Source organism: Balaenoptera borealis (assembly GCF_965194805.1).
Source record: "Balaenoptera borealis genome assembly, chromosome: 4".
Taxonomy (NCBI): domain Eukaryota; kingdom Metazoa; phylum Chordata; class Mammalia; order Artiodactyla; family Balaenopteridae; genus Balaenoptera; species Balaenoptera borealis.
Window position 1 is genome coordinate 141,618,509 of NC_138861.1, and position 24,740 is coordinate 141,643,248.

A 24,740-nucleotide genomic window follows, 5' to 3' on the forward strand; every position below is an offset into this window, starting at 1 on the left:
TCTCCTTGGATTTATCCTGTATGGGGCTCTGTGCACTTCCTGGACTTCATTGACTATTTCCTTTCCCATATTAGGGAAGTTTTCAACTATAATCTCTTCAAATATTTTCTCATTCCCTTTCTTTTTCTCTTCTTCTTCTGGGACCCCTATAATTCGAATGTTGGTGTATTTAATGTTGTCCCAGAGGTCTCTGAGACTGTCCTCAATTCTTTTCATTCTTTTTTCTTTTTTCTGCTCTGTGGCAGTTATTTCCATTATTTTATCTTCCAGGTCACTTTTCCATTCTTCTACCTCAGTTATTCTGCTCTTGATTCCTTCTAGATAATTTTTAATTTCATGTATTGTGTTGTTTGTCACTGTTTGTTTACTCTTTAGTTCTTCTAGGTCTTTTTTAAACATTTCTTGTATTTTTTCCATTCTACTTCCGAGTTTTTGTATCATCTTTATTATCATTGCTCTGAATTCTTTTTCAGGTAGACTGCCTATTTCCTCTTCATTTGTTTGGTTTGGTGGGTTTTTACCTTGCTCCTTCATCTGCTGTGTATTTCTCTGTCTTCTCATTTTGCTTAACTTACTGTGTTTGGAATCTCCTTTTCACAGGTTAGAGGTTCGTAGTTCCTGTTGTTTTGTTGTCAGTGGGTAAGGTTGGTTCAGAGGGTTGTGTAGGCTTCCTGGTGGAGGGGACTGATGCCTGTGTTCTGGCGGATGAGGCTGGATCTTGTCTTTCTGGTGGGCAGGACCACTTCCGGTGGTGCGTTTTGGGGTGTCTGTGAACTTATTATGATTTTGGGCAGCCTCTCTGCTAATGAGTGGGGTTGTATTCCTGTCTTGGTAGTTGTTTGGCATTGGGTACCCAGCACTGGAGCTTGCTGGTCGTTGAGTGGAGCTGGGTCTTAGCATTGAGATGGAGCTCTCTGAGAGAGCTCTTGCTGATTGATATTACGAGGGGCTGGGAGGTCTCTGGTGGACCAGTGTTCTGAACTCGGCTCTCCCACCTCAGAGGCTCAGGCCTGACACCTGGCCAGAACACCTAGACCCTTTCAGCCACATAGCCATGTACGTGGGGATTTTCTTGCCTTTTGGGAAGTCTGAGGTCTTCTGCCAGCATTCAATAGGTGTTCTGTAGGAGTTCTTCCACATGTAGATATATTTTTGATGTATTTTTGAGTAGGCAGGTGATCTCCACGTCTTACTCCCCTGCCATCTTGAAGGTCCTCTTCAAGATGTAATTTTAAAATGATCCATTCCTATTAGTAGGATAAAATACAAAGTGTGCATGTTTCTAAATGTTTTATTTAAAAATGTAAAATATTAGAATTCAATATATTTAGTCATATGTTTGTGTCACAAAGGCAACAGCATGAGAATAGGATGATCAGTGATCCATCTTTTGTTTCTCTTATCTTTTCCATATAATATATTTCAGTAAATTGCTTAGTCTTACAAAATCACACACACACACACACACACACACACACACACAGATACCAGCTTTTTAAAATTTAGTGTATATTCGAAATGTTGACATATATAGTGCTTATTTTTCCTGTCAGTCTTCATTTTTATATCTGAGTAAAGTAGTATCTGAAAATATTGTAACACACCTTTAAATGATTCCACTTTTGTCTTCAGGGACTCTATAATCCTTTATATATTCTTGGAATTCCTTGACACTCAGTTTTAAGCCTGCTGTGTTTATATAAAATATGATTAATTTTTATATGTTAAAAAACTCTTAATAGGCAATAAATACAGAATTTACCAATTTGATTAACAATATACGTTTGATTTTATTTACATGTGTTCAATCAATTTTGTATTGATAGAACATATAACAAAAATAAATTTCCAGATTTATCTATAGATGGAGCACAAGACTGAACTATAGACAGGAGCAAGGGCTAGGACCAACTGTGCCACGAGACAGGGCTAATATTAAAAATTCTCAGAGAGGAACTAAAAAGATGCTGGGGTTCAAGAGAAAGCAGCATGAGAGAGGTCTGTTTTCTATTTTGTTTGTTTTATGTTTGTTGATAGTGGAGAAACTACATGCTGAATACATCCATTAAGTCCAATGATGAGTTTCTTCTAAAGGACAGAAAGGAAGCCTTTAATATGAATATATTTAATCAGCAACAAATGGGTCCTAGTGGAAGATTAGGTGAGATTAATTTACCAGTAAGTCCAGGAAAATTGTGGAGGGGAAATATAGGAAAGGAAATTTTGCAGGTTCTGATAAGAGTCACTGATTACATTAGTCTTTAAGTTAAGATCTTTAATATAGTGGTACGTCCCAGGTCTCAAGGACTATCAATATGTATGTTTGGCATATGGTGTCTACCTATATTATCAGAAAAGCTAATCTCATGTAACATCAATGTAAAAAGATAAATAAGTAGAATTCTTAATCAGGGTATCCCTGGATGAAAGTGGGTCTTTAACAATATATATCAATGACTTAGCTCAAAGGTCATAACATCTGTGGAGACTTTCTAGATTTCTCCCAGCCAGAAACATTCATTCCTCTGTTCAAACAGTCGTGTATGTTATCATGGTCTGAGTGTACAGATATGGATTTATTATTTGATTAAGATTTCTATATGTGTTGGTTAGCAATCTCAGGAGCTTCCTTGGTAGAATCTGCCCTTGTACACAGAGAGTAGGGAGAGACCCAAGAAAGAGGCAGACCACTACTGATTGGTAGGAGGCAGGTTGAATAAGCTAGAAAACTTACCCATATATATGCTGTCTTCAGTATATGGCACTTCATACCTAGGGACACATACAGACTGAAAGTGAGGGGATGGGAAAAAGTATTCCATGCAAATGGAAATAAAAAGAAAGCTGGAGTAGCAATGGTCATATCAGACAAAATAGGCTTTAAAATAAAGGTTGTTACAAGAGGCAAAGAAGGACACTATATAATGATCAAGGGATCAACCCAAGAAGAGTATATAACAAATGTAAATATATATGCACCCAACATAGGAGCACCTCAATATATAAGGCAAATGCTAACAGCCATAAAAGGAGAAATCGACAGAAACTTACTAGGTTTGTCTTGGGCGGTCACAATAGCAGCTGATCTCTGCACTCCCCTGCTAGAATCTTAAAAGTTTACATAGAGGCTTTAGTTGGGCTCAGTAATGTACATCGTCCAGATCTTCTCAACAACACTTTACTCTCTCAATTCTGTGTCCTTGGAAGAGCTCCCAGTGTGGGAATAGTAGACAGAGTGCACATTCCAAGGATAGGGGAAAGAGTGAAGATTGATCCCTCCCGTTGGTCAAGTCCACCTCAAGGATCAACCAGTGTTTATATCCTCTTGATTACCTCCTCCAACAAAATATAAGAAGAGATTGTGTTTTACCCATCCCTAACTTTCCCAGTGCCAATTCCGGAGTCTATATTATGTACTTAACATGTTACTATAGTATAATAAAATACTCTATAATGGATTAGAGCTTTTTCATTGTTCTATATCCAGTAAATAACTTTTAAGTAATATAATATTTATACAAAAATGTTAGATTTTAAACTCTAGGAAATTTAGTGATTGAGAATTACAGCACATGCAATAACCTAACATTTGACAAACATACAGCCAAAAGAGATTTGATTTTATTCATATTATTAAAGATAGTTTCAAAAGTGGTGGATGAAATAAAGTTTATCATTGATAATATTATAAAATAAATTCACTCTACACTTCACATATGTACTTTTCTATTTGTTTTAATATTTAATAATGCTGTAATAAATCAATGCTTCATATTCTACATACAAGGACATTGCCTTCTTACGTACTGCTAAATGCTTTCCTATAGTTGAATAAGTGAGGCCTTGATCCTGGCATTTATTTCTTTTAAAAAGAAAGTGTTCCATGCCTGTGGGGAAAAAAAGCAAATAAAAAACAGTAAAAAATACAAATATTAAATAAGATATGTGAACCACTTGTATTTACAGCCCCCAAATTTATCATTTTCCTGAATATTTTATAAAAGGAACATACAAACGATAACCTGACGTCAGACAGATGGGGCTGACTCTGTCTTTTCCCAGGAAGAAATGAAAGGAAAAGATGATTTGGGGGAAAAAGTGAAAGCATTAATACATCTTTGTGGAAAGCAGTAAAACAGTATCCTTTGACAGCATATATGGGCTATGATTCAATTCTAGGCCTCATAATATTGATCAGAAATTATGTTATAATCAAAAGTAAATACCTATTTTGGGTTTCTTTGATCAAATTACAATTGCTCAAAAATGATAAGGTCACTGGTAATTTAGACAAATCAAATTAATTCAATATTAGTTTTAGAATTCTATATTCTGACAACAGGCAATTTTGTACTGCAGGTAAAATTACAACATTACTATAAAAAATTATTCCAAGTTTTTGCATCTGCTTTTGAAAACTGGAAGAGATTCTCTTGTAAATTCTGTGCTTTTCAATGCTCATGACACGTGATAATACCAACATGTCACTTACCAGCAAGACAAAACTAATAGAAATTTATATTGTAAAGACATTTTGCTTCTGCTGTATGTATATATCTCTAAAAATAAGCTATATGATGTGATGCCTTCTCCTGTGGAGTGTCCTTCATGCATCACTAATTGTTACATAGTTTTGTCTTGAATTTCTAGGGCCAGTCCACCTTTGTATTATAGTGACTATTACTTGTTTTCATCATACTATAGATTATATTTCGTGTACTTGGTGCATTAGTAGTTTTTTTTTTTTTTTTTTTTGACATAGCCAGTTAAGAGTTGTTTGTTATAAATTTCTGTTATAAATTTAGCATAGAATGAACTGTAGTTACAGATGTAGTTTGTCAGTTAAATCCTCTTTTCTAAAATAAGAACACTTAAAGGAGAAGAAAAAGTTATCACTGAAATATCAGCATTGATCCCTTCATTTATATACGTTAATTTTGTTGATGTATCTTCTACCTATCTATTTGTGCCATTCTTTGAGGGCTGTTACGTGATGGCCTGAATTTATTTAGAGATGTGTTGGGCTTCTACATTAGACTGGGCAAAAGCTCTTGTTTTTATCACCTAGTGTTCAACACAGAATTAATATAACATTGAGAATCACTTCAAAAAATAATTCAGTTGGTGGTGTTCACATTTTAACAAGAATTTTAAACCAAGATATCATTTTTAACACCAACCTGATATATTCAGCAGTGTCTGGGGTCAAGTAAATTTCCACTATGATATTTATAAAATTAACATGTCATTTGAAAAAAATGTTTCTGTAAGTTAGTAAGTGAAATAATCAGATCTCATGAGAACCAACTCATGGCAGATTTAAAATTCAGACTGTAAGTATATATCAGTATTCTGGAATGGAACTGTGAATCAGGTCAAGAAAATAAACTGCTTTTTACTTTTTGTTTTAATACACTAATGCATTTTACCATGAATATGAATTTATACTAAATTGAACTAAGTTTTTTTTAAAATTTATAGATAATAGGAATTTTAAGGCTGGAAGGCTGAATAGAAATTCAAAGACATTCTATCCTTATATTTCATGAAACAGCTTTTAAATAATCTTAAAGAAATATAACACTGTGTAAAATTAATAAACAAGTTAAATGAAGGAACAATTATAAATCCCTAAAATATTAAAAAATAAAATAATAACAATGTTTTCTATACACAATATAATAAAGCATTTAGGGAAAGAGTGAAAGAGGATCTACTTTATTAACATATATAAGAGATCCAAGATGTGGATGAATTCTGCCATGAAAGGAAGTACTAATGGAGGATTGATGAAAAAGGTAATACTAGAACTAAATTCCTCAGGGTAGAGGAAGTCCTAAGTTTTGCAGATGGACAAGCTCATCAAACCACGTGCATTATTATTATTCAAAAACCAACATCATGGCATGTTCATTTACTTTAAAAAAATTCTGTGAAACTAAAAGAGGTTTAAATTAAAACAATATAGGATTAGAATTGATTTGACCATTTTTCCTTAAAAACCCAGAGAAATGGAAGAAACATAAAATCCCAGAGAAATGGAAGAAGCATAAAATCCTCATAGATACAGTATATACATATCTCACAAGCCTTCTCAAAACTGTTTTAAGATATGTTTGGAATTAAATGGAAACTATTAAATCCAAATGTCTAGAGAAACTTTGATTTGCTTGTTGTAATTCTTAAAACAAACTAGACAAACTAAACTATGAATGATGTAAGTGAATGAGAATTCTAATAAGTAATGCACCCGTGATCAAAGGGAGAAAAGAGTTAGGACAATAATAAAGTAAAACAGATTAGCTTTGCAAATCTGAAAATTTAAGTTCTGGCATATATTAGATTTGGAATTCAGGCTGCTATTTTCCTTTCTGGAATTTAAAACAAAACAAAAACCATTTGACCAAATGCAAAGACATATTTAATTTAATATTCTATTTTACATCTTGCTATTAACTATCACATTTTATGCTTAGATTTTTCACGTACTTATATAAGCATAATTATAATGTATATTTTAAACTTATTTTCTTTACATTATCCTTACCATTTCTCCGGGATAAGGGATCAAATAATTTTAATGTAAAACAAAGGCAATTAACACTACTGCAGTGAATGTTCCCTATTGTATCTTGATGATAAATACTCATTCACAACAAGTTGCAAAAAGAAGTAGCTAATTTGATGAGTGGGGGACTATTAGTGCTGTGACAACGATGGCAAATATCTGACTTTTTTTCCAACTAATGTTTTGATTTTCAGGGATCTATCACAAATTCCAAAGCTTAAATATATATATATTTTAAAAGTTAGCACCAATATATACATAGTAAGCTATACATGTGCAAAGTTCTGTTCTATTCTAATAAATTAATTCATTTAATGCACAAAAAAAACACTATGAAGTGGAGAGTATTAAAAATTTTACAAATAAGAAGCCCAAGACACAAAAACTTAAGAAATTGTTCTAGAACTTCCCTGGTGGCGCAGTGGTTAAGAATCCGCCTGCCAATGCAGGGAACATGGGTTCGAACCCTGGTTCAGGAAGATCCCACATGCCGCGGAGCAACTAAGCCCGTGTGCCACAACTACTGAGCCTGCGCGCCTAGAGCCTGTGCTCCACAACAAGAGAAGCCACCGCAATGAGAAGCCCGAGCACCACAACGAAGAGCAGCCCCCGCTCGCCACAACTAGAGAAAGCCCACGCACAGCAACGAAGATCCAACGCAGCCAAAATAAATAAATAAATAAATTTATAAAAGAAAAAAAGATTTTTTCTAATATTAATCAGCTATAAAATGGTAGGAGCTAATATTTTAACCAGACAGTCTATCTCCAAGGTCTTGGGTATTTACACCTATGTACATAAATCCCAAAGCCGACGAAAGACTATCTGAAGCTTGGAATAAGGATTTAGTCTTATCGGTATTGAAATTTGCAAGACATTTTGGCAAACCCACCACTACCACCACCACCATGAAAATCTGTTGACATTGCTCGTATACGATGAGGCAGTGTCCCATTCAGTGGAATTTATTATTCGGCAATGAGTCTTTAAAAAATTTATGCATACAAAGGGGCAAGATTATTTATAATAATGAAAAATTGCAAATGACCTACGTTTCCTTCTTTAGAGAAATGGCATATCTAATTTATGCACTATTATTATAACAAATGTGAAGAATTTTTGGCATCATAACAAACTGCTTACAAACTGAAAAAAAAGGTAGAAAAGGTCAAATTCACAATTGCTTGTAAACTACATTTTAATTGTGTATAAAACTAGCTGTAGAAAAATGTATTTAGAAATACAAGTCACACCACAGATATTTTAGGGTAGTATAAACATGAATAATTATTTTATCCTTTGTGTGATTCTTTTTCTAGCTTGTAATTTTACCTTTAATATATTGAGTGTAAATTAAGAGCCTTTTTTTTCTGCAAGACTATTTGGCAATATTTTTTTGCTCTTTGACCTTTAATGCCACTTCTAGAAATTAATCCGAGGGTGCCCAAAGACTTACAACATGTGCACTCACAACAGAATTATTTGTGGCAATAAAACATTGGCAACAAACTAAGCATCCAAAATAGTTATAAATCCTGGCTCATCCATATGACAGAAACAACCTGTCATGTACGGTACAAAGAGATTTAATAACATAGGACATTGACAAGAAATACTGCAGTTAGTTTGAGTGCTTATCTCTGTAAGCTGAATTTAAGGGTAATTTTAAAAGATCTTCCCCATTTGTCAATTTTTCAGTAATAACATACATAGTATTATCTTCATGCTTGCAAGAAGCAGATACATACTTGCGTCTCAGGAGTCATTTTGGGAATGTTCGTTTTAATTTTAAGTAATATATTTTTAGTGTTTCATTCTTTTTTTCTTAGAAAACTTTATGATATATAAACCAGAAAATATTTTTATTTAATGGCAAGATATAAAATATCCCATCAAATTAAATCATTTTCTTTACATTTCATCAAGATATTCTCATTTTGATTTAAATTCCACTGAGGAAAACAGCAGCCCAAATATCCATAAGATTTATATTTGATATATGGGCCTTCATTTATTTAAATCATTTCCTAACTTTTCCTCTACTTAAAAAAAATAAGAGTAGTAATTACAGCTTTCTAGGGTGGCCCTTCTAACAGAAAGTTGACATATATTGTTCAATAAAAACCCATTATTAGCTCTGCAACCTGTATTGTGTCAACTACAGACAAACAAAACAATTTAATCTCAAGCATATTCAATTCTTCTTCTAAGTGGTGCCTTAAAGGACTTTTTAATAATTTTTTTAATTAAGACCTTCTGAATTATATCTCATCAAAATTTCAATGTACAGAAAATTGGTACTGAAAAGTGTATATAAGTATAAAATAAACATTCATCTCCATATATTCTAAATTTGTTTGCAGTTGAATCAGCAAGACTTAGAGTAGGAATACTCTATCAATTTCAAGTAAGTATATCTAGAGTTTGCTAAATTTAAACTCCTTTGATTTTTTTTTTAAAGGACACAATTATATTCTTCTTGTGCTGTAATTTTATCATACTATTATCTATGAACACTATTCAAAAGGCAGCTTGCTCTTCTAGCTTTAAGAATGTATTTTTTGTACATCAAGATAAATAACATTTCTATTACAATGACTATATAAGTTTCAAGTGATTGGAAGCTTTTACTATTCAAGGGTCTTTTCTATAAATAGTGTTATGAAGTGATATTACCTTATCATTTGACTAGCACTGTAACACCCTTTTCAGGAAGCTGTCCTTGAAATCCAATGCATTTAAGAAGGTTAATTAAGGTCACATTTATAATGGGATGGAATAGAATCTAGAATCAAACACAAGTAACTTAATATCAGACTATGAAGTGGTTTCCTACAGAACACATTAATATTTAGAAAAGGAAAAATTGAATGGGCAAATAATTGTACCACACTATATATATATAAAGAGATGTCTACATATATAGATAGAGATACTGATGGAGCTTTAGTTTAGTGACTTTAGCTGAAAAATTCTTTAGGTCATTATATTAACAGTCTTGGGCTGCCATAACAAGTACAACAAATTGAGTGGCTTAAAACAGCAGAAATTTATTGTCTCACAGTTCTGGAGGCTAGAAGACAGAAATCAAGGTGTTGGAAAGGCGCTCCCTTTGAAACCCTCTTCCTAGTGTCCGGTGGTGGCTATCAATCCTTGGCATTCTTTGCTTGCAGCTGCATTGTCAGCATATGAAATGCTCCCTGTATGTCTGTGTCTTCACAAATGGCCATCTTCTTATGAATATACCACTCATATTGGATTTAGGGGCACACCCTATTCCAAGCTGAGCACATCTTGACTTAACTAATTGCATTAAAATGACCCCATTTCCAAATAAGGTCCTATTCTAAAGTGCTTGTGGTTAGAACTCCAGCATATCTTTAATTTGGGGGTGGTAGAAACAATTTAACCTATAATAGTCATGATAACTATTGTATGAGGTCCTTAAAAAAGAAAATAGTGAATTATCTATACTGAATGTCTACAGGGTTCTACAAGTCAAGAAATATTTGAGACTAAAGGCAGTTCTACCATAACAGATCCAGAGTTGTGTAGCATAAACAAGCAGCATTATTTCAGAAAGCCTACTTTGACCCACAAGCATGCTCCTTGTTCAAATGGAGGTAGGGAGTTTTCCTACTGCAAAAGGAATTTCAATGTAAGATCTAAGTTTTTCAATAGAAAATTATTACTACCAATCTAGGCTACTGAGTAGGAACATTCTTCTTCCTACAGTGCTCCTCCTAAATCCTGATTGAAGCTTAAAAATATTGAGGACAGGGGCTGACTGATGTCTATCTTTTTTTACTTCTGTACACTCAGGAGAGAGTGCAGAGTGTTTGTCTCTTGATGGGAAAAAAAGTGGAATATTTGTAGATATGGTGAACGTCCTTTTCATATCTCCATTTTGTGTTAAATCCAAATACATACACTCTGCATGCTTTTATACCCACACAACTGAACGTATCTAGAATAACACACCCCAAAGTGCATGGTGATATCCCTTTAAATTCATGCTTATTAACCTCAAGCAGGCCATGAATGCTTCACTGATATTATCCTATACTTCCTTTGTCCAGATCTCCTAAGTGACTATTTCACACATTACACTCACTCCTCCAACAGGCAACCCACTCTCACTTCTTCTAGCTGATAAACTTCTCTTGCTTAGCTGACAAAGTCACCAAAGGACTTCCACGGGCTCCCACCATCACAACATCCAACTGCCAGTACCACTGTGCATAGAACAATACCAGAGGCCGCAATTCACTTTTTATGCTACTCACTAGAGCAAAACTCCACAGAATACACTGTTACGGTGCACCCAGGAGTTGTGCAGTTGGCAGTCTAGCCTGCCAATGTCTGTGTTCATATACTCTGATCATTACTCATGTCGACGTAAAAAATATTCACAGCGTAAAAGTTGAGAGTTATGTTTTATTCAGCAGTAATCTAGGACTTCAAGCCCAGGAGGCATCATCTCAAGTAACCCTGAGAGAACTGATCCCAGGAGTGAGGTGGGGAGCCAGGATATATAGAAGTTTTGCAACAAAGGGCAGGTGGCCCGAATGTCAAAAGATTATTGTTAATTAAAGAAAACCAGATAGCCCAAGTTAAGGAATTTAGCGCTTTTCTATGTATGGGGAGATGCAGAAGTCTGGGCTCAGTGAAATCGTTCCTTTGACATGCACCTCAGCTATCTGGGGCCAGTATCCCGTGTTTCTACATCCTGAGTTTCCTCAGGGCTCACCAGGGGGAGTGGCTGCAGTCTGATTGCTGCTAGATGGCAGGTATTCTTTCCTTCCTGAGTTTCCTCAGGGCTCACCCGCTCAATTTGGAGGGCTGCAATGGCTGATGACTGTGACATCCTTTGTTTACTGGCAGGAAATATTCCATTTCTCACTCGTGATGTATCATGATTTATTGGTTCTGCTCTTCTCAAAACCCAATACTATCACATTGTGAATACTCAAAAAATGACTGAATTAATTCTCCCTTCTCTCTCCTATATCACCAAGATCTTACTCTCCACAGAATTTATCCGTCAGCATGGAAACATGCTATTATTTCTTTTATGTGGAAAAAATGAAACAATCTTCTCATGATCATCCCCCTTTCCCTTTTATCTACTACTCCATTTCTCTAATCTTCTTTGTAGAAAAATTCCTAAAAATATCCTCTCTACATGTTGTTTCTAATTCTCTCATAAACCAGAATGTTTCCCTCAATGCTCAGCCCAAAAGTGTTCTGACAACTTACACATTACTTAATAAAATGGTAACTTCTCAGTCTTTATTTTACCTTACCTATAACAGAATTTGACAAAGATGAATTCTTTCTCCTGTCAACTGAAAAAAATGAGCACAACTTAAAATTTGAGAATTATGTTTTATTCAGCGGATTTTCTAAGGACTTAAGCCCAGAAGACAGCCTCTCAGATTGCTCTGAGGGACTACTCTGAAGAGGTATGGGAGGAGCCAGGATATATGGGAGTTTTGCAACAAAAACTGGTAGTTGAAACATCAAAAGATAACTGTTAATTAAAGAAAACCAGATATCTCAAGTTAATGAATTGATATATCACTTTTTGAGATATCACTTTTCTCTATTTCAGAAGATGCAAGAGTCTGGGCTCATTGAAATTGTTCCTTTGATAGGCACCTTAGCTTTCTAGGGCCAGTATCCTGCATTTCTTCATCCTGAATCCCCTCAGGGCTCACAGTTCGGGGAGGCTGCTGGCTTGATGGCTGCAACACCCTTTGTCTACTGATATGGCAGGTGACATTTTTCATCCATAATCCTTAAAACATATTACTTGGACCCCAGGCCACTGCATCTGTTAGTTTGCCTACCACCTCATTGATTAACCCTCCTCAGTCTCCTTTTCTGGTTTTTCCTCTTCTCTCTCATTTTTTAATGTTGAATGGCCTTATCCTTCAGCTCTTGATCCTCTCCTCATTCTATCCATATTTGTTCATTTGATAATGATATACGGGGTTTTTGCCTCTAAATACTGTATATAAATTTGTGGATGACTACCAAATTTGCGCCTTCAACCCACTGTACTTCAAAGTACATACATAACTCCCTACTCATTTTTACACTTAAGAAATATAGTTAAAATTTTTATACCTGAACAAGACCAAAAGAAACTTATATTCCTCATTTTACCACTCATAAAAATACAAATCACTGATTCCTGATTAAAAAACTCTGAAAGAAAATGAAGATGAGCCTACCTTCTTAGAAGTATCTCTCTAGTGCAGGATTGTTGTGACAAATAATGATATGTCTTAAGTGCCTTGCATACAGTAGATGCTCAATAAATTATGGTGGTTATTATTATTACTATCAAAAAAAAAAAGAAAAAACTCTGAAAGATATGCCAAATACGTTCTAATTTGGTAAAGATTATTTCAAATATACAGCTACTATCATATTTAATATATGCTATTTCTACTACCAAGCATCTCAAGTTTAAAATGTCACATTTCTCCAAAGAAGAAATAAAGATGGCCAATAGGCACATGAAAAGATGCTCAACATCGCAAATTAATAGAGACATGCAAATCAAAACTACGATGAGATATCACCTCACTCCGGTTAGAATGGCCATCATCAAAAAGTCTACAAATAATAAATGCTGGAGAGGGTGTGGAGAAAAGGGAACCCTCCTACACTGTTGGTGGGAATGTAAATTGATACAGCCACCATGGAGAACAGTAAGGAGGTTCCTTAAAAAATGAAAATAGAGTTACCATATGATCCTGCAATCTCACTCCTGGGCTTACATCTGGAGAAAACTAGAATTTGAAAATATAAGTACACCGCAATGTTCATAGCAGCACTATTTACAATAGCCAAGTCATGGAAGCAACCTAAATATACATCAACAGAAGAATGGATAAAGAAGACGTGGTATATTTATATATACAATGTAATACTACTCAGCCATAAAAAAGAATGAAATAATGCCATTTGCAGCAACATGAATGGACCCAGAAATTATCATACCAAGTGAAGTAAGCCAGAAAGAGAAAGACAAATACCATATGATAGCACTTATATGTGGAATCTGAAATATAATACAAATGAACTTATTTACAAAACAGAAACACAGACATAAAAAACAAATTTATGGTTACCAAAGGGGAAGTAGGGGGAGGGATAAATTAGGAGTTTGGGATTAACAGATACACACTACTTATATGTAAAGTAAACATCAAGGTCCTACTGTATAGCACAAGCAACTATATTCAATATACTGTAATAAACCATAATGGAAAAGAAAAAAAATAGAAGTGATTCATATATAAGAAAAATAGAGTTTCTTGTAAATAAAATAAAATACTATAAACTCATGTCCTAAAATGTGTTATTCCTGCAGTCTCCACACCTCAGGCAACTCTATCCTTCCAGATGTTCAAGACAATAACTTTGGAAATATGATTGGTTCCTCTCTTTTTCTCAAAGCATGCTTATAATCTGTCAGTAAATCCTGTTAACTCTACCTCCAAAATATATTCAAAAACTAAACCGTTGTCTTTATTCTACTCAATTTTACCCACTTCAACCAGCTCCAAGATGCTAATACCTGTCCCCCAAATTACTGCATTAGCATCCTAACCTGTCACCCTGAATCCACACTTTCTCCTACATTTTCTTCACAGTGATTATCACTCATGTGGCTCAAAATCCTTCATTTGCTTCTAAATTACATAGAGTAATAATCTGCATCCTGAAAATCATATATAAATAAAAGAGACACTCAGAATTAATAAAATATACAGATATATTGGTAAGGCATAATTTTTTTCTTGTACACAGTGTTGGACATGTCATCATTTTTCAGGTTTCATGAAAAAGATATATTCAGAGAAATATAATATTAGAGGATAATAATGTAAGGTTTTGTGTTTTAAGAATCAGAAATTTAACTAGATACTCAACTATAATTAGGAATAAATTTATTTGTGAAATCATGTATTTGTTTGTGGAAAGTAATTATATATAACCCTATGTAATATAAACTTATGAAGAATAATAATTTGTTGTACAAATTTGAATGCAAAAATTATGTTATTTTTCTCAAGAATACAAGTGTTTGAAGGGAAGGAGTTCATTGCAGTAGTCAAACCAAATCAGTTTTTTTTTTTTTCAAAATGATACCAAACAAAACATTTCAAAGAATGAAATTTCTTCAACATCATCAAAATATGTATTTCCATTTCTTTGAATGTTTATATTTTATTTAGGAGTAGAGCTAAAATGTCATTTCTCATCTTTCTTTGACATCCTAGGCAGATACATGCATGGATGAATTTCAGTCTTCATACAAAATGGAAAGTTGATCCAATAGTTCTGAATTTAACCTTCCTTTTATTTTCACACACAAACAGACACATACACTCAGACAAGACCGTCCTATTATGACTTGAAATATTTCTTTAGAAAACCTGGTTTTACTTTTCTAGTATATTATCAATTGATTATATTTAATATTTACTAAAGTAAGTTCTTTATTACATAAAATGTGTAATATTATATATATACGTCAGTTTTAAGGATAAATCAAATATTTTACATATTTTAGCCTTGGTTATAATCTAATTAATAACGAAATAATCATAATTCCCTTCCACAAGTTTCATATTAATCCTCTGTGCATATTAGAATTTTATGTTTTGCATTTAATAAGAAAACATTTTGCTATTTTCCATAAAGAAAATAACAATAACAGTGTTTTGAAGTCAATTTTACATATCATAGTTAATATTTTCTTTGTGCTTTTTATGCCTCCCAAGGCACATTGGCTTTTTTCGTGTGTGAAGTTCACTGCATGTGCCATTAAATAAGTGAATACATATTTAGAAGTTATTTTATGTGCCTGTCATCAGTATTTAAAGATGTTACTTGTAGTAATTATTCATCAGATGTTCAGGCATGACAAAAATCACTGAAGCCTGACAAACTAAGTTATTAAGAAAAAATATATCAGAAAGTAAACTGTTGTGGATATTACAGTGTTGGCTAACAAAGAGTATTGTATTCTTGGGATTAAGTTCATAATTAATGTGTCCAATGGAATCTCATTGGAAATTCAGAGTGACTGTTACATATTTGTTGAATTATTGTTGCATTGCTTATATTGCTGAGAGTTCTTAATGCATAAGTTAAGGATATATGAATTAAACTAAGTGAACCTTAGTTAATGTTCAGTTTATTCTGTTAATTTTAAGTTTTCTATGTCAGAAAAATTGGTAGCTTCACAAAATTTTTGTGGTAAAAATGATCATGCCACATTGATAAGCCCTCTCTTTGCAAATATGTGGCTATATGTAAAATATAATGAATTTCAAGAGATTTGCATATAGGAAATATGTTAACAATAGGGTGTACCTTGGGATATCCATTTATTGTTCAAAGGGGAAAATTACATATGGTGTAGGAAGTTTAAGTGACATAAAAATTCATACAATTAGTAGCAAAGCAAGTGTTGGATCATGGGTGTCCTAACATAAGCTCTACTTTCCTCTCCCATCTGTGTTCATGTATGTAGGAGTGTAAATTATGAATATACCATACATGCTTTGTTAATTATATCTATACCATTCAGGAATAACATCCTCTCTGGACCTCAGGTTTAAATTGAAGAATTTCAACTTTATAAACATAAGATTTGGAAAGCATTTGATTTTCTAAGATCTGAACAGCATAATTCCAGATTTCAATTTAATTGATATTGAAAGAAATTGCCAATGCAATTTAAAGTATGAAAGTTATTTTTCAGAAAAAAAACAGGAAAGTAGTAACTTTATCAAATATAATACTTAGAAAAAGAATTATGATTAAGATTATAAAATAAAAGGAAATTGGGAAAATTTTTAGAGAATTCCAAAATGACATACTAAGACTACAATGAAATAAGGAACAAAATTCTTTTATAATTAAAGTATAGTTAATTTACAATATTATATTAGTTTCAGCTATACAACATAGTGCTTCAATATTTTCATAGATTATACTCCACCTAAGTTATTATAAAAGATTGGCTATATTCCTTATGCTATAAATTATATCCTTGTTTATTATTTATTTTATATGTAGTAGTTTGTTCCTCTTAAACCTTTACAGTGTTTTGCCCCTCTCCACACTGGTACACACTAGTTTGTGCCCTATATCTGTGAGTTTGTTTCTGTTTTGTTGTATTTACTCACTTGTTTTATTTTTTAGATTCCACATATAAGAAAAAACATAACAGTATCTGTCCTTTTCTGTCTCACTTCACTAAGCATAATACCCTCCAAGTACATCTATGTTGTTCCAAATGGCAAAATTTTATTCTTTTGTGTGACTGAGTAGCATTCCATTGTATAATTATACCACATCTTCTTTATCAATTCATCTGTTGATGGACAGTTAGGTTGCTTCCATATCTTGGGTTTATAAATAATTACTAATTACTGAAATTTAAATTATTTAATTAAATAAAATAATTTTATGAGCAAACAATATTTAAGTGGTTGATATGGAAAGGAAAATCTCTAATCTTTCAAAGAGAAAAAAGAATTTTCCAAATTTTGATAGTAAATTACAGAGCAAATTGATAAAATGTTATTTCTAGGTACTTCTCAACTTACTTCTCAAATTGGCCAAAAGAACACACACATACACTCACACATTATGAGAATAAAACAAGCATCTGAAGCAAATATTGATTTTATATTTTTAAAGAGCATTTCTGTACTTTCATTTAATTTGGAATACTGTTACATAACTCAAAATTTTATAATAAAAACAGTAGGAAAGAGAAGCTTGTAAAACACAAAAGCATAACCAGATCAGTGATTCTCAGGAGCTATAGTGGAGTAGGTTGGGGCAATTGACTACCAAAGGCATAAGTAAATTTTATGGGACAATGGAACTTTTATATCTTGACTGTGGCAGTGCTTACACGCTGGATGCCTTTTTCAAAAACAAGATATATACACGAAAAAGGATAAGGTTTATTGTATGTAAATTATACCGCATAAACCTGAGTTAAAGAAAAAGCTTGTGAAAAAATTTGATTATATATACATATATATACACATACGTTTATTTACACACATATATGAATACAACTTATTCCTTTTTTGTAATGGCATATTATAAGCAGTGGAATTTGAATTTCTTAATTTCTGAATACAACAAATTATGTAAATATAATTTCTAAAGTACTTTTAATTGATTAATGTAATGTCAAAATTGAACAAGTTTTAGAAATTTATTTTTGAATTGTTTACCTTAATTTGGGTCGTCTGGCCACCCCCCAAAGGGGGACAGCACACCCATTGATTCAATCTACCTTCTTAAATAAGGTGACCCTAATCAAATCAATCATCCTTTTCAATGGGTGTCATGAGACTTAAGAAGGCAGATTGATTTAATGGGGATCAGGAAACCTAAGGTGTTTGGCTGGTTTAATGAAGATCAGGAGGTTTACAATTGATTGATTGTAAACGGGTTAACGGTATTTAAGAGAGCTGATTGAATCAATGGAGGCATGTGATACAAGGGGCCTGATTGACTCACTGGTAGCCCCATGATTTAAGGGGATGGATTGACTCAAACGCAATCACGTGATTTAAGGGGGCTTATTGTTTTAAGGTCTGTCCGGAGATTATGAAGGGCTATTGATTTAATGGGGTTCAGGAAAATTAAGAAGGCCAAATGTCGCAATGGGTGTCTGGAGAGTTAAGAAGGCAGATTGGTTACTGCCATCACAGAGCTTCCCGGCATTTATGTTCACAATTGTCTTTCTTATGAAGCATTATATGATACAAATTAGTATCTTAGATGCTAATAAAAACACATGTGTAAATATGTAATGTAAATGTGGTTATGTTATTAATACAGTCTTACATCCAAATTTCACCTTCACATTTCAGAAAAGAAATGTATGGCACTCATCAGGATAGAGAAAACAGTAAGTAATTAAAGGAACAGAAATGTGCTAATAAAAGTCACTGTGTTTATTTTACTTTTATATTATTTTATGTACACTCATTTTTATCCCTGAGGAAGAGAATGCTAATATATAAAACTATTTTTAAGTATATATAAATGCTGGAAATTATTTTTTTACCTTTGTAGAAGACAATAAAAATGTATGGTTTTAAAACTTAGCAAAGAAGAATTTTTGCTTTCAGGGAGGAAAATATCTTATGTCTTTAATTCTTGGCAACTAGCCAAGTTTCTGGTATTCCTTTGGGCTTAATAAATTCTTGTTGATTTATAATTAATTGAAAGGTAAAAAAAAAAGGAAATATTTAATCAATTCCAATTTATAATTATGTTGTTTTCTTCTAGTGGAATAAGTTCCTTGAAGCTAGAATAGGGCATATGTGTTGTGTATTCTGCAGCCTGTAGACCAGGACAAAGTAAAACTAATGGTAAAATGGATTTTAGGAAAAAATTGAACCAATAAATTATTTAGGAAAAAAATAATACAGGATAGAACTGAAACCAGAAAAGATTATGGGAGATACATGGAATCTCTTCTCCTGTAAAGTTTAAACACAATCCATCTTAAGTAATGTATCTGATGGAAGAAATCACTTGTATGTTTTTAATGTATACCTCTATAGTGAGTATTCATTGCAAAAGTATAGTCAACACTCACATGATCCCATCAACAGTAATGGTTGTTTTTCATGTAATAACTAGATAAAATTCCTCTTTCTGATGAAAGGGTCTGTTCTTTTGGGAGAAAAACAAAGGTCTGAGAAAGTAAACTATAATTTTCTTCTATAAACGTGCTGCTTTCTAACAACTTCCAAGAGCAAGAACTAAATACACATTGCCCAATCTTAAAAATGTAGCAACACGTTAATCAGAAAGATTTAGTTGTTTGCACAGATGGGTACAGCTATAGGACAAAGCTTCCCAGGAGTGCTAGAGCCAAGAAGAAACAGCTTCTCCATTTTACAACAAAGTTGGCAGAATATCTTAGTAATTATCCAGTGAAAGTAAAATCACAGTGGAAACTGATTAATTTTTTCTTTATTTTGTTTACTGATGTGTTCTTTGCCTAGACATCACTAAAAATAGATTTCACAAATAGCATAATAAATATGATGACTATTCAAGTATACAGACGTAAGGAGAATAAATCTCATCCTATTTTGTCAACAGGTTTTTTTGTTGTTCTCCTTGTTCTTTTTAGCCTTATTATATTCTACTTTATTTAGTTATGCAGTTTATCAGAAGCTAGGGTAGCTAATTTAATTTATTTGAAAATAAAATTTCTCTCAGTACATATCTTCCTATGGATTTAAATATTTTCATTCTTAACAAATTGGCAAAACAATAGTGATAAAAACAAAATAAAAAAAGAAACAGAGCAAACTTCTTTATAGAAATGTGTTTTTATCTTTTATAAAATAATCTGAACAGTTTATGAAGAAAATGTAAGGAAAAGAAGGCACCTATAGTAAAAATTCATTCAGTACCATAGCAAGTCACTCATACCCACTTTCCTTAAAGCGTTGTTAAGAGTTTATAAAAATTATCCCTACCAATTTATCTTTTATATCACTCATTGATTTTCACTTTTTCTTACTCCACCTTGCAAAATTTTTCAGTTTTTTTTGTTTTGTCTTGTAATCAAATGCAGACACTTAGAAAACTTAGCATAGATAACCACAAATTTTATAAAAATAGCAGAGCAACACTTACTTGCTTTTTCAATAAAACATTTTAAAATTACAAATGTGTTAATTACACTCCACTCTGTTGAAAGAGCATATTGGATAAATGTACCACAATAAAAACTGATGGGTGCTCTATGGCTCCAGAGAGGAAAAGTTGTTTGCAACAGCAATATTATAAATTAATTGATGTCACCAGAACACCACAAATGTCAAATGCTTTTGAGAATCTCCATGGTCAACTGCCTCCTTGATATATAATTAGAACGTTTTCAAGAGTCTGAATAGAGCTAACATTCAATGGTGAACAAAGCATAAGGAGCATAAACAATTTAATGAATTTGGTACTTGATAATTTTATAGAAATTGAAACACTAAAGGAAGAATCAGATATTAGTTATCCTTACATGAATTTTTAGTTATTTTTGTTTGTTTGTTGTAATTATACAGGAGATTTAAGTGGTACACATGATTCTTTTAACCAGAGTCTGACTCTGATGAAAATGATCACCTTAATCGTGGAGCTAAACTGAAGGAAAGTACTTATAACATTTGTCAAATTGAGAAGTCTTCATGTTTTCTCTCTGTTTTAGTACAATGGTTTCTTATTTTACTTTGGGCAGAAAATATACACACACTCATGCACACATGGATACCCACAAAGCTGGTATTGTAAGTTAATTTTATGAATGACCAAACTGAAAGATGATATTATCAATTAATAAAAAATAAAAAATAAACAAGAGATATGTCTGAGAAAAAATAAAATATAGGTTATAACTGTCTTTTCTTAGAAAGCTATTTTCCACTACAATTGCATCATAGTATCTTGCTCTCTTCACTATATAACAACGAAATGTAACATTTAGTGATTTGTGGGATAAACAGTAGTATTTGGAGAAGAAAAAAAATGAGGATTTACAAATGTCCCTCTCTAAGCAGATTAAGTGTAATTTAGTGTGAGCAAATGTAGAGATACAAAAATCTAAAGAAAAAAAGTGAGATAAAGAAAGAAGAGTAAATAGAACTATAAAATGATTTCTTTCATTAAAGACTTTTTTCACACAATTAAGCGTTTTCATGTTACTTTTCTTCTCTAAAAACCTGAATTCTAAATGGAAGTCTAATTCATTGGCTTCTGTGAAGATTAGTGGGCACAATTCTCAAAAGTAATTTGCAATTGTAAGAAGGAGGTATAAGTATTCAGTACTAGAAATAAAATCTATTTTTCAAAGTGTGTCACATTTAATACCAAAACCATTCACTAAAATCATATATGTTGAGTTACTGTATGGGCTCTTATAGTTTTTAGATGTGATGTTTACATGGCCAATTCCTAAAATGAGATACAGCAGATCTATCCTCCTGATGTATTAAACAGTTGAACTTGATTTAGATTTCCTAAAAGTACTTTACCCTTTGATCATGCTTGTCAAGATCCTAAATGTAAAGCAATTTAATTTTATCAAAGTTGAAAAAATCATACCACATCTGAAATTTTGCAAAAACAATTTATATAATACATATAGTGAAATCATAGCACATGCTTGTTTAATAATCAATTCTTGGTATATTTGACATATTTTTTTACTTTTCTCATTTACTTAGGTACTTATTTTAGTTAAATTAATGCTTGTACTACTTACTTTGATTTCATATGTATAAATTGGCTCAAATAATGTACTCAAATAAGAAACTTAGGGGCAGGCACAAAAAGCATTTGAAGACATAAATGACATCAAAGATGATTTAAAAAAATAAAAGCCTAGTCTCAGATTTTGTAGACTTATTTTCTCCTTTTAAGTTGTTACTTCAGTTGATCCTTAAGTCCTGTATAGGTTTAACTTCCTTATTGACTAGATTCTGTCTTTGACAAAAGGACTACTAACTCATGCACTATAATCTCAGAAGTTTCTGTAAGGAGAGAAGCAAAGTCCATGATTTTGTCCTTCTGTTGTGATGGTTTGGTTGTTATACTTGCAAGGATTTAAGGCTTAATACATATTTTCCTCAAGGGGTGATCCTCTCTGCATCACCTGAGTTGATGTGCATATACTGTAAAGCAAATAAGGTAAAAAATAATAACTATATATAAGGAGGGGGTGGAATTCAAAGTTTTACTAAGAAGTGAAAAGTAAAGATATCTATACTTGAAGAAACAACAGTAATTCCTTGTGGATAAGACTTAATTTGATAAAAATAACAATACTTACAAATTATTTTGAAGTTTTAATGCAATTTAAATTACAGTATATGTTTTTTGAATGATATAGTCATTCTAAATTTGTGTATATGTAATATATAAATATAAAATATAAAAATATATATGTACATACATACACATACATGCATTTTTAAATTAGTAACAGACTAATATAAAAGTGAATTATTTGAGTAATTAAGGGAGTTTGCACTACTTGAACTTAGAATTTAGCTTATATTAGTGACATAAGCAAAATAACAGGTACTATGGAATAAAAATATAAGAAATCCAAACACATATGTAGAAATTTATTATAAGATAAAATTCACAATTTGAATTAATGCAACAAGGATAGCCTATGAAATAAATAATAATGGGAAAACTTATTAAGCACAAATAAAAAAGCAAAGTCAGTTCCAGAAGAACTAAATAGTTTGAGAGAAAAGGAAACAAATTAAAAAATCAAGATGGACATTACGTTGACATGAGAAAGAGTTCTATATCTCATAATAGGAGTTAGAGGTTGACTACATAAGTATTCTTAAATAATGCCATAAAATTTAAAAGTAAATAGCAAACTGAAGCAGAATCTTTAAATGCATGCCATAGTAACAGTTAATATTCTACATCCACAAAGTGTTTTAAAAAGACATTCCATGAATATGAAACCCTTGCAAAATAAGAAAGAGTACAGAAGACAATGTCAAATAAGTTTAAACATATATGTTAAATCTTACTAAACAAATGAAACCATAACTGCAATGCTTGCCAATTTTTAACTAAAAAATAGATTAGTATAGAAAAAGCGAGAAATACTAACAGGTATCATAATTGCATATGCTGTGAAAAGGTAAATGGGTGAAAAAATAGTTTTTATAATTTTGAAAATATTTATCAATAGTCTTAAAATATATATTTTTTACCCAATAAATTCACATCTATAAATTTATCCCCCCGATAATGAGATGTTTGCATGAAGATGAAGGTATCACCTCCTAATTTATAATAGCAACAAAGTTGGGAACAAGTTAAATGGAAATAACAATTAGAGACTAAGCAGAAGTAGAACTCTTTAGGCCACAACTACTCTTTCCCGCAGTGCGATATGGCCTCTGTGACTTGATGGGAAGGCAAGGCTATTGAGACAGGAGAGAAGGGCCCAAGTCTTGTATTCTGCTATGTCACCAGCAAAGAAAAGTATTCCAAAAATAATCAAGACATAGAAAAATTTATATTTACTATCATATAGAAAAGAAACATATAAATCTGAACATAAAAAAACTTTAATCAAATTAAAATATATGGAACTATAAATACTAATATATAAACAGGACTGATGGTTTGCAATCCTTTCAAACTGTAAGACATTTGGTACTGGTTCTCTAGTTCCATCTTTGTTAGATGTGGGAGATTTTGCACCATACTTGTTATATCATTCCAAGGACAACAGTGACTTATTATACTAAGAGCATTATGAAGTTCAGAGGGAAACTAAGAGTCTGAGAGCATAGGTGTACATTGCTTTACAGGAGCCAAGATAGCTACTGTCAACTGGTGGTCTTTGCCAAGTAACAAAGAAAGGGAACTGAGCTCATATTCAGCCTCTCATAGTTTGCAAAAGCTGGAACAAATGGTACTTACTCTAGAGGTAGCTTAAATTTAGCTCATGGATGATTTTCTTTCTCTTTCTTTTTCTCCCTCCCTGCCCTGCTCTCTCTCTCTCCTTCTCTCATCTAGGATTGAGGCAGTTCATTTTGCAATGATACTTTCATAGCTGTGTCTCTTCTTCCTTACACTTACACTAATGAACTGGAAGTTTTTCAAGTATTTTCAGACCTTATTTTCTGATTCTATACTGGATGAGCCATTTGGGTTGCAATCAAAGTATAATTGAAGCAAAATAGGGAGAAAAACTTTAATAATTATGGAGTTAAAACAGATATGATATAGACACAGATATATATAACTGAATATATATTATTTATGTTTTGCATAATATGCATTTATTATATATTATACCAAATAAATATTTATAGTGTCTATATGTAATAAATGCTGCTGAGTGTGGGAAACTGTAGTCAAGCCTATTACAGTAAGTCCCCTACATACAAACCTTCAAGCTGCAAACTTTCAAAGGTGCAAACGTGCATTTGCATGTCAAATCATGTAGTTTAGTTCACGTGTCTGGCGTACATTGTCACGTGCGTGCATCCTCTACAAGTGGTTGTGTTTTGTGTACTTTACTGTATAGTACTGTATACAGTACAGTAGTACAGTA

General features: G+C 32.4%; 1 long non-coding RNA gene across 1 annotated transcript in view; it reads left to right on the forward strand.

Annotated features, from left to right (window-relative positions):
* Nucleotides 1-24,740, forward strand: part of LOC309627682 — a 478,350-nt gene that overhangs the window by 228,483 nt on the left and 225,127 nt on the right. The window contains exon 3 of the long non-coding RNA XR_014243908.1: nt 18,499-18,536. This is a non-coding gene — a long non-coding RNA (uncharacterized lncRNA). The remainder of the gene's footprint in view (nt 1-18,498; nt 18,537-24,740) is intronic.